The sequence below is a fragment of the Crotalus tigris genome, unplaced genomic scaffold, assembly GCF_016545835.1.
Source record: "Crotalus tigris isolate CLP2741 ecotype Arizona unplaced genomic scaffold, ASM1654583v1 scf7180000024382.2542628, whole genome shotgun sequence".
NCBI classification, from domain to species: domain Eukaryota; kingdom Metazoa; phylum Chordata; class Lepidosauria; order Squamata; family Viperidae; genus Crotalus; species Crotalus tigris.
The window spans coordinates 130785-142196 of NW_024100552.1; the positions used below are offsets into that span (position 1 = coordinate 130785).

General features: G+C 38.2%; 1 protein-coding gene across 3 annotated transcripts in view; it reads right to left on the reverse strand.

Moving 5' to 3' along the window:
* ROCK1 (Rho associated coiled-coil containing protein kinase 1) overlaps window positions 1–11412 on the reverse strand; it is a 122463-nt gene that overhangs the window by 109061 nt on the left and 1990 nt on the right. The window lies entirely within an intron of this gene.

The window sequence follows — 11412 nt, forward strand, 5'->3', positions numbered from 1 at the left end:
ACCTCCGTTCCTGGTGCAAACGGCTTGAAAGACCCCGCTGAGGCTTGGATCAGGTCCTCGGAAGCTCTGTTCCAAGCGGCGGCAGTTTGGAGCAGTCCTCTGAGGGCTGGATCCAACCTCCGGACGCATGCAGAGCCCCCCCCTCCGACCTCTGATCCTGGCACAAACTGCTAGGAAGACCCCTCCAAGGCTTGGATCAGGCCCTTGGAAGCTCCATTCCAGGTGGCAACAGTTTGGAGCAGTCCTCCAAGGGCTGCATCCAACCTCCGGAGGCATGCAGAAGCCACCCTCCAACCTCTGTTCCTGGCACAAACAGCTAAGAAGACCCCTCCGAGGCCTGGATCAGGCCCTTGGAAGCTCCTTTCAGGCAGCAGCAGCTTGGAGCAGTCCTCCGAGGGCTGGATCCAATCTTTGGAGCCATGCAGAAGCCGCCACGACCTCTGTTCCTGGCGCAAAGATCTAGGAAGACCCCTCCAAGACCTGGATCCAACCTCCGGAGGCATGTAGAAGCTCACCCGATGTGTGTTCCAGGGCGGTAGCTGCATGGCTTCAGAGTTGGGGGAAGGAGGAGGCAGGCATCGCAAACAGCATCAGAATTCAGGCGCCCATTCTCTGTAAAAGAGGATTGGTGCCTGAACTCACATGATATTGCGGCACCCAGGGGCTTCCATCGACTCTCCTGTCCCTCAAAAGCAGGAATCGCTGTAGCAAGGAGATGGATCTTTTCAAGGTGAGTCCGGTGCAGCAAGAATGGAGGGGGAAGCATGAGGTATCTTACTGGGTCGGGGAGGCCTTGGGGGCCTGTTCCATCACTAGGCCCGCTCATGGTCTTCCCCACCCTCAGATACCTCATGTCCACTTAACAAACTGCATGCATTTTAACGAGCAAGGGAGTGATTTTGTTTGAGGTACAAGATTCACTCTATGAGTTTTTGAGTTACGAGTGGAATGTGCAGGCTCCATTACACTCGTAACTCGAGGATTATCTGTACTGTGTTAGACTCCAACTGGGAAACATGACAAATTTTGCACAATACTGCTACTGTCCATTTAAAACAATAGACTTCGAATAGTGCTTTGCGTCACCAACTATTTCCGTGCTGCATAGCTTTCCAAGGTGATAATCACATATAGCAATTTTTTGTGCAGTCTTCAATGTCATATGGTAAACAAAATGGCATACCGTTACCAGAGTTTGACTGTATTGTCACTACTGTATATAGATAGGCTTCAATGTATAACACAGATTGAGACCAGAATTTCCATCGCTGCAGTCATGAAGTCTTGGCAACAGCAATCCCTACCATCATTAACTGAATCCTAGAGTCATTAGGTGAGGCAACTTCCTGAAGGCTTTCCACAACCAAAGTCAGTGGGGAAGTCAGCAGGAAGTTGCAAATTCCAGGCTAGCAGGCATGTAAGTGGCTGCTCCCAGGTAGGGGAGAAAGCAAGGAGATGCAAGGGGGAGGTACTGCAAAGATGAGAGATGGAATCTGTGAGAGGTGCAGCATAGCTCAGGTGCACAAGGTGCAAGGGATTTTGTTAACAGGCATGGCAAGGGAAAGGTGCAGGGGGTGCACAAAAGCACAGCATGAATTAGGTTGGATAAGTATGACAAGGGTCAGGGAGGATGCAAGAGGATGTGATATAGCAATAGTGTGCAAGAGATGTGAGGCAGGTTGGAAATACAGTGAGAGTCAAGAAAAATGCATGAGAGGAGTAGCATGGGACAAAGATACACAAGGATGCAACGTGGGTCAAGGATGGTGTGCAGCACACAGATAAGTCAAGGGAACCAGCACAGGTTGGGGCAGATGCACAAGTGCCCACATGATGCAAGTGCAGAGAGACTGGTGAAACGTGTGTGGATGCAGGAGACTTGTTGAGATTTATTATTTTTCTTGCAAGATTCCCCACTGACTTTCTGGGGAAACCAGCAGGGAATTATTCTGGGCATTGCAACCACTCATGAGTGCAAACTGGTTGCCAAGTGCTGAGATTTCAATCAACCTGACATGGGATGCTGAGACAAGTGGAACATCAAGTACTAGTCATAGCCACCATTTGTTCAGTGCTGTTGTAGCTTCAAACAGTCATTGAACAGATAGTCATAGGATGAGGATTACCTTATTCAAGTCATACTTTGTTTGATTCACCGAGATAAAGCCTCAGAAAAATTGATCAAGCTCTCTACAAATGTACTAATATTAATAACCACTGTCATTGAACTGTTTTATGAGACAGTGGCTTGAACACAAATCCTTGCTATGTAGTCATAAATAACTCAAGGCAGCAAACGTGCATGTATACCAACTCAAAGCAGTGAACACACCTAATAATCCTGCCTCCCATTTTTCCTACAACAATCCTGTTACACACATTGAACTAAGAAAGAGTGACTGACCCAAAGTTACCCAGCCAGCTATGAAATGGACTGGCCTATCCAGTTAAGATCCTTAAGAATGTGTTGGTCCTATGTGATGTGCTGGAACCTGTGTTTCTCATAATTAAGAGCGTGAAACTTTATGATAACTTGATTGTTGGTTTACAATTAACTATAATTTAAAAACACAAAATTTTGGAGACACTTGCAATTAAATTAACTTCTTCTAAAATGCAATTCTTCCAGTCTCAAGCGCTAACAATTAACCTTATTCATCTGTTCTATTATTTATGTCTGTAAAATACATTTATGAAGACTTATAAATTAATTGTTGTTTTGACTTCATTCAGAGCAAGTAGTTTATATATTTAAAGCCACAAAAACCGCATGCTGGCTGGTTTAGACAGTATGCAAATTGTAATTGTGATTTATTTAACCACAGTTTGTTTAATAAATAACAGTTGGCTGGGTTGGGTACACCACTAAGCAATTACCATTTTTACAAACAGCGGCTGGATTATTAAACATGCTAAACCCAAACCAAATCTCATTATGGCCTAATAATATATGAACTTAATCATTTATTGAGAAATGAAATAAAAATACAGATAGATGCTATGAATTAAACATTTACATTTCCCCAAAATAATCAAATACTAAGAATAAAACCATTACAGACTTGATATTTAAACTTATAGAATTTTCCAAATGTCCAAAAAAATTATAATAATTTAAGAAATGTAGTTGTAGTAAAAGTAATAATTGTTTTATTTTTGTATTTATTGGTAGAAAACACAACATTAGCAATTTGGTACAATAACACTATTTTCCAATTACACTAGTACACTAGAGAAACAATGATGATGGCAGAATTACAGACTGTTATCAGTTCCTCAGTTTCATCTTATGGAGATAAAGACAGATTAGTAAGAAAGAGTGTTGGAGTAATTTTCTGAAAACAACTTAGTATAGGACTTTTCAGGCCACAGAACCCACTAGTTAAAAACAAACAAATCCAGAACTCTTGATCAAGAAGCAAATCTCTTATGACAGACAAATATTTGTGTTTGGGTGAACATTTTCCTCCTTAGTCTCTCACAAAATCTCATCAAATTATCATGGAGCCTAGGATTCTGCAAAAACCACTTAATGGTATGTCCAGCGCCTATGCAATGTTCCTGATAGCAGCAGACCAGGGCGGCAAGACCAACTTAATGGTACAGCCCGCACACATGCAATCCATTTAGTGACGGCAAGACCAACTTAATGGTAAAGGCCAGCACACTACTAATCAGTTGGTGGCAAGACCAATTTAATGGTAATGGCCAGCACACTTTGTATAGTCAGCAGACAATTTTGTGAGTTGTAGGCCTTTGTGCACTTTGTGTAGTCAGCAAACAATTGTGTGAGTTGTAGGCCTTTGTGCACGCCTTGTATAGTCAGCAGATAATTCTGTGAATTTTAGGCCTTTGTGCACACCTTGTATAGTCAGCAGATGATTCTGTGAATTTTAAGCCTTTGTGGCATCTAAAGTGGCACTTGCATAGTCCGCACATGAATAAGCAGGCAAGTCTGAGTGAGTTGTAGGCCTTTGTGCAGGATCTTAAATGGCGGCTGTTGGATTGGGCCTAGTCACAGCCTGGAACAATGAAATTTGCTCCGACTGATGTACAGTGAGATGTTCCCATGGCTGTTACTGGCGTGAGGGCAGTTGCAGTTATTCCTATGTGGCCAGCTGAATGAGAGGCCCACAACGATTGCTGCCTCTGCCTGATCTGTTTGAGTTTCCTAGCCTACAAAAATGGCAGCCTCAAGATCGCAGTTTAATTTGCCGGGCCTGTGTTGTTGTGGCCGGATTAGTTCGGCCACCACTGCAATTGCCAAAAAGGCTGAAAATTTGCTGGATGGCCTGCTAAGGGAGGATTCCCCCCCCCCAGAATGAGGGAATCCCACGCGGCGTCCAAAATGGTGACAGCTGTTTGTTTAACCTGCTGAATGTCGCAAGGGGCTTGAGGCTTCAGCCAAAGCCTGTAGAGACGCTGGGAATCCAAGCGGTTTAGTGCTGCACTGAAATCAACACAGCCAGGGGAATTGAAAGAAAAAAGGAAAAATACAACCTGATCCACAATGGGCTTCTGCACTAGAGACTAAGAGCCAAGCTTTATCATGTCTCTCTCAGGCGAAGACCAAGTCATGACTGGGGTTTCCTAGCCTAAGGAGAGAGGCATGGCAAAGGTTGATTGACTTAGTTCTAGGGCAGGAAGACAAGATCAATCCATCTGTGGATTCTCCACTCGTCACGCTGAAGAAAGCTCAGATCTAGTAGACATGTTACAGAACAGTCTGGTCCTAATTTTATGAAAAATTGGGGAAGGAAGAGGTTAATCTTGGAGAGTAAAACAAACAATTCAGTGATGACTGATCATAAACATGTCAGGAAATAGATCTTTAGTCCAGATTAAATTTACTGTTGACAAATAAATGAAACCTCTAAAATTTTTATAAGATGATAAAAGTGAATATATTTTTCTACTGTAGAGAGAAAATTTATCTAGAATTCTAAAATCTTCCAGACTTACCAGAGGAAATTGTGCTAAAAGGAAGAAGAAATTATGAATCTGATTATTAGTACTGGGAAGATATCAAAACTATAGTTATGGAAAGCTAAAGGATCCAAAAGTGGACACAACCACAGGTAAAATTGTATAGCATTTTTATTTTTATTTTTTTTTAAGTTATGATAGTGCTATATATAATGAGCTTGTTGTGTTTATTAGATTCAATATTTGCTCAGATATTTAAGTTGGTTGTATGATCTATCTACTTTATAACTTAGAGAAAACTAACTTATGATCTATCTACTTTATAACTTAGAGAAAACTTACTAGTTTATAACACAAATATTCATTGAATAAATTGCTAATAATTTTGGAGAAACAAAATAAATTCAGGTGCTTGTGATCATGTTTGAAAATCTTTTCTTTATCTGGGAAAGAAAACCTAAACATAAAAAATTACAATGTTAGGGTTACTATGTTACTATTATTTACTGTTACTACTATTACTATGTCAAACAAAAAAAAAACAATTCTCCATTGTACCCATCTTCTATGATATGTGTGTTATAGCCTGCAAAGATTTTACTTCCTCTGAAGTAAAAGTTTATGAAAACTTGGGCTTAAGTTATTCATAAAATGGTAACAGAAAATACATTCTGAATTGCAAGTAACATTTTCAAGTACTATTTCTTACAGGTATAATTACATGGAGCTTCATTATAGTTAAAGAACTCTTTCCATCAGCTTAAGTGCATTAAAAAATCTCACAATATTTATACAATAACATTTGATAGAAACTTGAGGAAAAAAGCACCAAAACGTATTAAGATTTTCTACCACCCCATGTCTTTTATTTTCCATGCAACACATATTCACATAAAAGGACTCGCTAATAGCTGCTCCACATAAAACTTCAGCCATTAAAAACTATTAAATTTGAAGCTAAGGAGGTAATATAAATTCTTGTTATATCTAAACAGTATACATTGTAAATGTTGTTTTTCCCAACATTTTTAACAAGTAATTAAAAATAGTGTTGCTGATAAAACTGAGGAAGTAAATTAAATCTTATCTGACACTCTCACTCTCTCTCTCTCTCTCTCTCTCTGTCTCTCTCTCTCTCTCTCTCTCTCTCTCTCTCTATATATATATATATATATATATATATATATATATATATATATATATATATGGCAATGAAGTTGTAAAATGAAATATTATAAGGAAAAAAACCAACTTAGCCTTCTAGTGCAGGGGTCCCCAACTCCAGTCCGTGGACCAGTACCGGACTGTGGCATGCCAGCAACCGGTCTGTGCAAACAGGCTAAGCCCTATCCACGGGATGCAGGCAGCACACAAAACCACGCACCCTCCAGGCCATGGAGAAATCTTGTCCATGGAACCGATCTCTGGTGCCCAAAAGGTTGGGGACCTCTGTTCTAGGGCAAACATTCTTACTATTTAAGTGCAGCCATAAAGAAAACTCTTCCAAGTTAGTGCAGAAAGAGATATCCTTATCTGCTTTCAGAATATGGCCAGCATATAAAGGAGGCAAAAGCAACTAAGGTATTCTAACTGAAGTAAATTTTAATCATCAACATTTTGTATTATATCAAAACCAAATGAATACGTAGGGCAATTCTGGGATGTAACTGAATCCCATAAGCAATATATATATCAGCATTTTTATAGTTGAATTTTCAACAACTATATTTCCTAAAATTTGTTTAAGCTTATTTTAATATGTGTACATTAATTTGGCTAAAAGGCTGTGTTCCTATGAATTCAATTTTGTGAATGAAGTTGTATCACACATAATTTTATGCTGACTTAGTTATACATCTCTCCCCTTAACCTTTACTCTCTGTTATCTGACATAAAAGATTTAGACAAATAATTGTTAAGGTCTTTCTTGCTGTCAGTGGTTCTAGACTTAAGTGTTTGTGAAGTAAGAATAAGCCAATAAGCAAAGTGTTTTGGGTAGATGGACAAAGAGATTTTTAAAGCCTCAACACTGGATACTGCATTAACATTACTCCCTCCCAGAAATAATAGGATTGAAGTCTTATTGCCATTTTTTCAAAAAGAATAAAATTCAAATTGTAGAAGTACAATTCTTTAGAGTATTGAAAATATGTTAAGACCTAACAACTAAAAAGTACATATACGTTTAAGATAAAAGCACTAAAATAGGTTAATATAATCACACCTCAAACAAAAATTCAGTGCTTAAATATGAACTTTCTGTGAATAGTTCAGAATGTTATATTAGATTTTACAAGCACTATAGAAATTTTAATTGCCCCAACTGATTTGTTTCAATTTTATATTAACAAGAAAAAAGTCAAAGAAACTGTAGGCCCACTAAAGAGAGAAAATGGCAAGGAAATAACAGGCAACAGGGAAAAAGCAGAGCTGCGTAACTCATATTTTGCATCAGTCTTCATACAAAAAGAAACCATAGCCCAACATACCAAAAAAAACCACTGCAAAAGACAAACTAGAAAAATTAACATAAGCAAGAAAATGATAAGAGAACACCTATTCGACCTTGACAAATATAAATCACGGGGACAGACTACATCCCAGAGTTCTGAAGGAGCTAGCAGATGTTATCTCAAAACCATTGTACCACATCTTTCTTAAATCCTGGAGCACCAGGGAAGTACCTGAGGATTGGAAAAGGGCTGATGTGGTTCCCATCTTCGAGAAAGGGGGAAAAAACGGACCCAGGAAACTACAGACCAATCAGTTAAAGATCCTAGAAAATATAATCAAAAAACAGATCTGCAAACAACTAGAAGCAAACAAAGTCATAACCGGTAGACAGCACGGGTTTGTTAAAAACAAATCATGCCAAACCAATCTTATTTCATTCTTCGATAAAGTGACTAAACTAGTAGACCAGCAAAATGCTGTGGACATAGTATACTTAAATTTCAGTAAGCCATTTGATAAAGTAGACCACAATCTACTCCTTGATAAGCTAGAAAAAGATGGAATAGACAACATCACCACCAGATGGATCCGTAGCTGGCTGGCAAACCGTACTCAGTGAGTAGTCCTCAATGGCACTACATCTACATGGAGAGAAGTAAGAGTGGGGTACCACAGGTTCCATCTTAGGCCCAGTACTTCAATATCTTCATAAATGACTTAGATGAGGGAATTGAAGGGGACTCATCAAATTTGCAGATGACACCAAACTGACATGAGTAGCCAAAATCCTGGAAAACAAACTCAGGATCCAAAAAGATCTTGACAAACTTGAACAATGGGCCCTATCCAACAAAATGAGTTTCAATGTGGAGAAAAGCAAAGTTTTACATTTAGGCAGGAAAAATCAAAGGTACAAGTACAGACTGGGCAAGACCTGGCTCAAAAACAATAATTGTGAAAGGGACCTTGGAGTCCTAGTGGACGATCAGTTGACAATGAGCCAGCAGTGTGCAGCAGCAGCTAAAAAAGCTAACACAATCCTGGGTTGTATAAACAGAGGCATAGAATCAAGATCACACGAAGTATTAATACTGGTTTATAAAACCCTAGTAAGACCACACTTGGAATACTGCAGCCAATTTTGGTCACCATATCACAAAAAAGATGTTGAGCATTTGGAAAAAATTCAGAGAAGAGCAACCAAATTGATCAAAGGTCTGGAGACTGAAACATACGAAGAACAGCTGCAGGACTTGGGTTTAGCTAGTCCAGCAGTTCCCAAACCTTTCTATACCCCGCACCCCTAGAACGCTTCTGATATATTCTCGCACCCCTTACAAAAGTTCAAAATAATGGGAACGAGTTAAGCATATACACTATAATTTTGAAAACCCAAGTTTTTGCACCCCTGGAACATCATCTTGCACCCCCAGTTAGTCTATTTAAGATCCAAAATCTACAGACTTTGTTTATGTAAACTTCAGAATAGACTCAAATGAGAAAGCAATTAACAATATTTTTTCCATGAGGAAAAAAAGAGAAGATGGGAGTGAGACCTGTAAGCAAGTGTCAGGTTTTTACCTGAGCACCAGTGCTATATCTGATCCTTGCCAGGAAATATAATATATATGCTAAGGGATAAATTGACAACTTCCTTAATCAAATATAGACGTAATTTCTGCTGAGATTTTCATGCTGCATATTATTCACAGTACAACCATAAATTCACTCCATTACCTAGAAATGTACATGATACAGGCAAAATATTGGTTATTAATAAAAAAACTACACAGTATGCATAAAATGAAAATATTAACCCAATTATATATATATTACAGACTCTACAAGTACATAGAGGTTTGTTTCCAAAATACAAGATGAAAGAGCCAATAAGGTCAGGAGAAAGGGAAAGAGAGCCAGGAGAACAAGGATAGAGCAGCATCAGGTGAAAAGTGATCTGCTATCACTTTTCCACAAATTTAGAAAATAGTGTAATATCAGAGTATACTCTCTGCATCAAGGCTAATTCAACCTCAAGAATGTTATTTGGAGAATGCTACACTATTTGCAACAACCTAAAGCATCTATGTCCTTCACAAGAGTCACATTATTGCCCTCCAAAGTTGCTATGAAATCCAGGGAAAGATCACCTTAGTGTAAGGTTGTAAACAAGAAGCATGTTTGTGCTTTCATACAATCTGGATCAAATGTGGAAGTTTTAAACCAAAGGGCTACACAGCACTATTCCCAAATTAAAATTACTATTCATTAAAATTACTATTTTCTCTAAATTAGACATACAAGATAACTATCTCGAACCTAACCCAATTATAAATATAGACATTTCTAAGCTACAGGTAATCCTCAACTTATGACAGTTTGTTTAGTGACTGAAGTTACAATAGCACTGAAAAAAGTGACTTGTGACAGTTTTTCACATTCACAACCATTACAGCAGCTCCATGGTCATGTGATCAAAATTCAGACGCTTGGCAACTGACTCATACTTATGACAGTTGAATGTCCCAGAGTGATGTGATCACCTTTTGTGACCTTCTGACAAGCAAAGTCAATGGGGAAGCCAGATTCACTTAACAATCTGTTACTAATTTAACAAGTGCAGTGATTCACTTAACAACTGTGGTAAGAATGGTTGTAAAATGGGGCAAAACTCACTCGGCAAATGTCTCATTTAGCAACAGAAATATTGGGCTCAATTGTTGTAGTAAGTCAAGGACTACCTGTAGTTGGGCAAAAAACTCTTAATTCATATCAGGCATCTTCCTACATTTCTATTACTGATACATCATTTAGTAGTTACTCTTGATTATGGACTTAGTATAACCATCTATGACTATGCTAAAAAATATCTGTCCTATAAATTTAAAAGGTACACAGTAACAGTTAAATGAATCTGTCCCAATCATCAGCCTAACACACAAAGCATTTACTATGAACAATTGATACAAGCAGTGCTCTCATATCAATATTATGCCTGAGATTGAGAAATGTCTAGCATTTCAAGGACATTTCCAGGCTTTGTGCAGCATCTTAATGGCTGTTTTTCAAAACTGGAGGGATGTCTGTTTGAGAAGGAGATTTAGAGGATTTTAAGGAGCAAAATGGTGCCTTAAATTAAGGGACCCACTTAACTTCTTAATCCTCCCCCCCATAAAGGGCTCAAATTTTGGTTCCATCCATAGGGAAGAGGCAGCTTTCAAGGGCAGCAAAAGATATATCAACTACAGTGCTCTAGGTACTCCTGTTATGCCAGATTAACTACATGTGTCAAATATACAGTAACCTGCTACTGCTAGTTCACTGATAGATAGCAACTGTCTATAAAAGAAAAAATAATATTTTACACTTGACAAAACATGGATAAAAATAAAAAGGTGGTTTATTTTTAAAAAGTAGAATACAGTGATTGAATAGAAAGGCAATTAAAACAATGGTCTAATCTCTCATACTAAGCTCCTTCAATAACTATTTTCAATTATACTTGTCCTTAGTAACAATTATAAAGTTTATAAACTAGCTACAAAATAAAGATAAAATATGGTTGATTCTTTACCTTGCACTGCCATGTGGCTTTCAATTCTTTTTTTTTTTTTACAGTATTGTACATTGGAAAGTGTTCTATTATACCAGAATGTATTCAAACATTTTAAACATTATTACTGGAAAATTTAAGGACAAATAAGCCATATCAACTTATTCATGTGACTTAATATGAAAAATGAAATTATGCACAAATGTGTAAATCTAATTCAGCTACTTAAAATTCAATGCATCACACACCATTTAATCTGTCTCTTTTGCAGGACAGAAAACCATTGGCTACCTGGATTAATCTTATTAGGTTAGGAATCTATGTTCTACGAGATTCACCCCAGCTGTATTTACACAACAAGCTATTCCATGGTTAACTGGAGTATAGTTTATTTATTTAACTAAGTGCCTGAATCAATAACCACAGAAACATAAACAAACTACATAGGTTCACTTCTGAGCCACAAACTAGCCAAATAT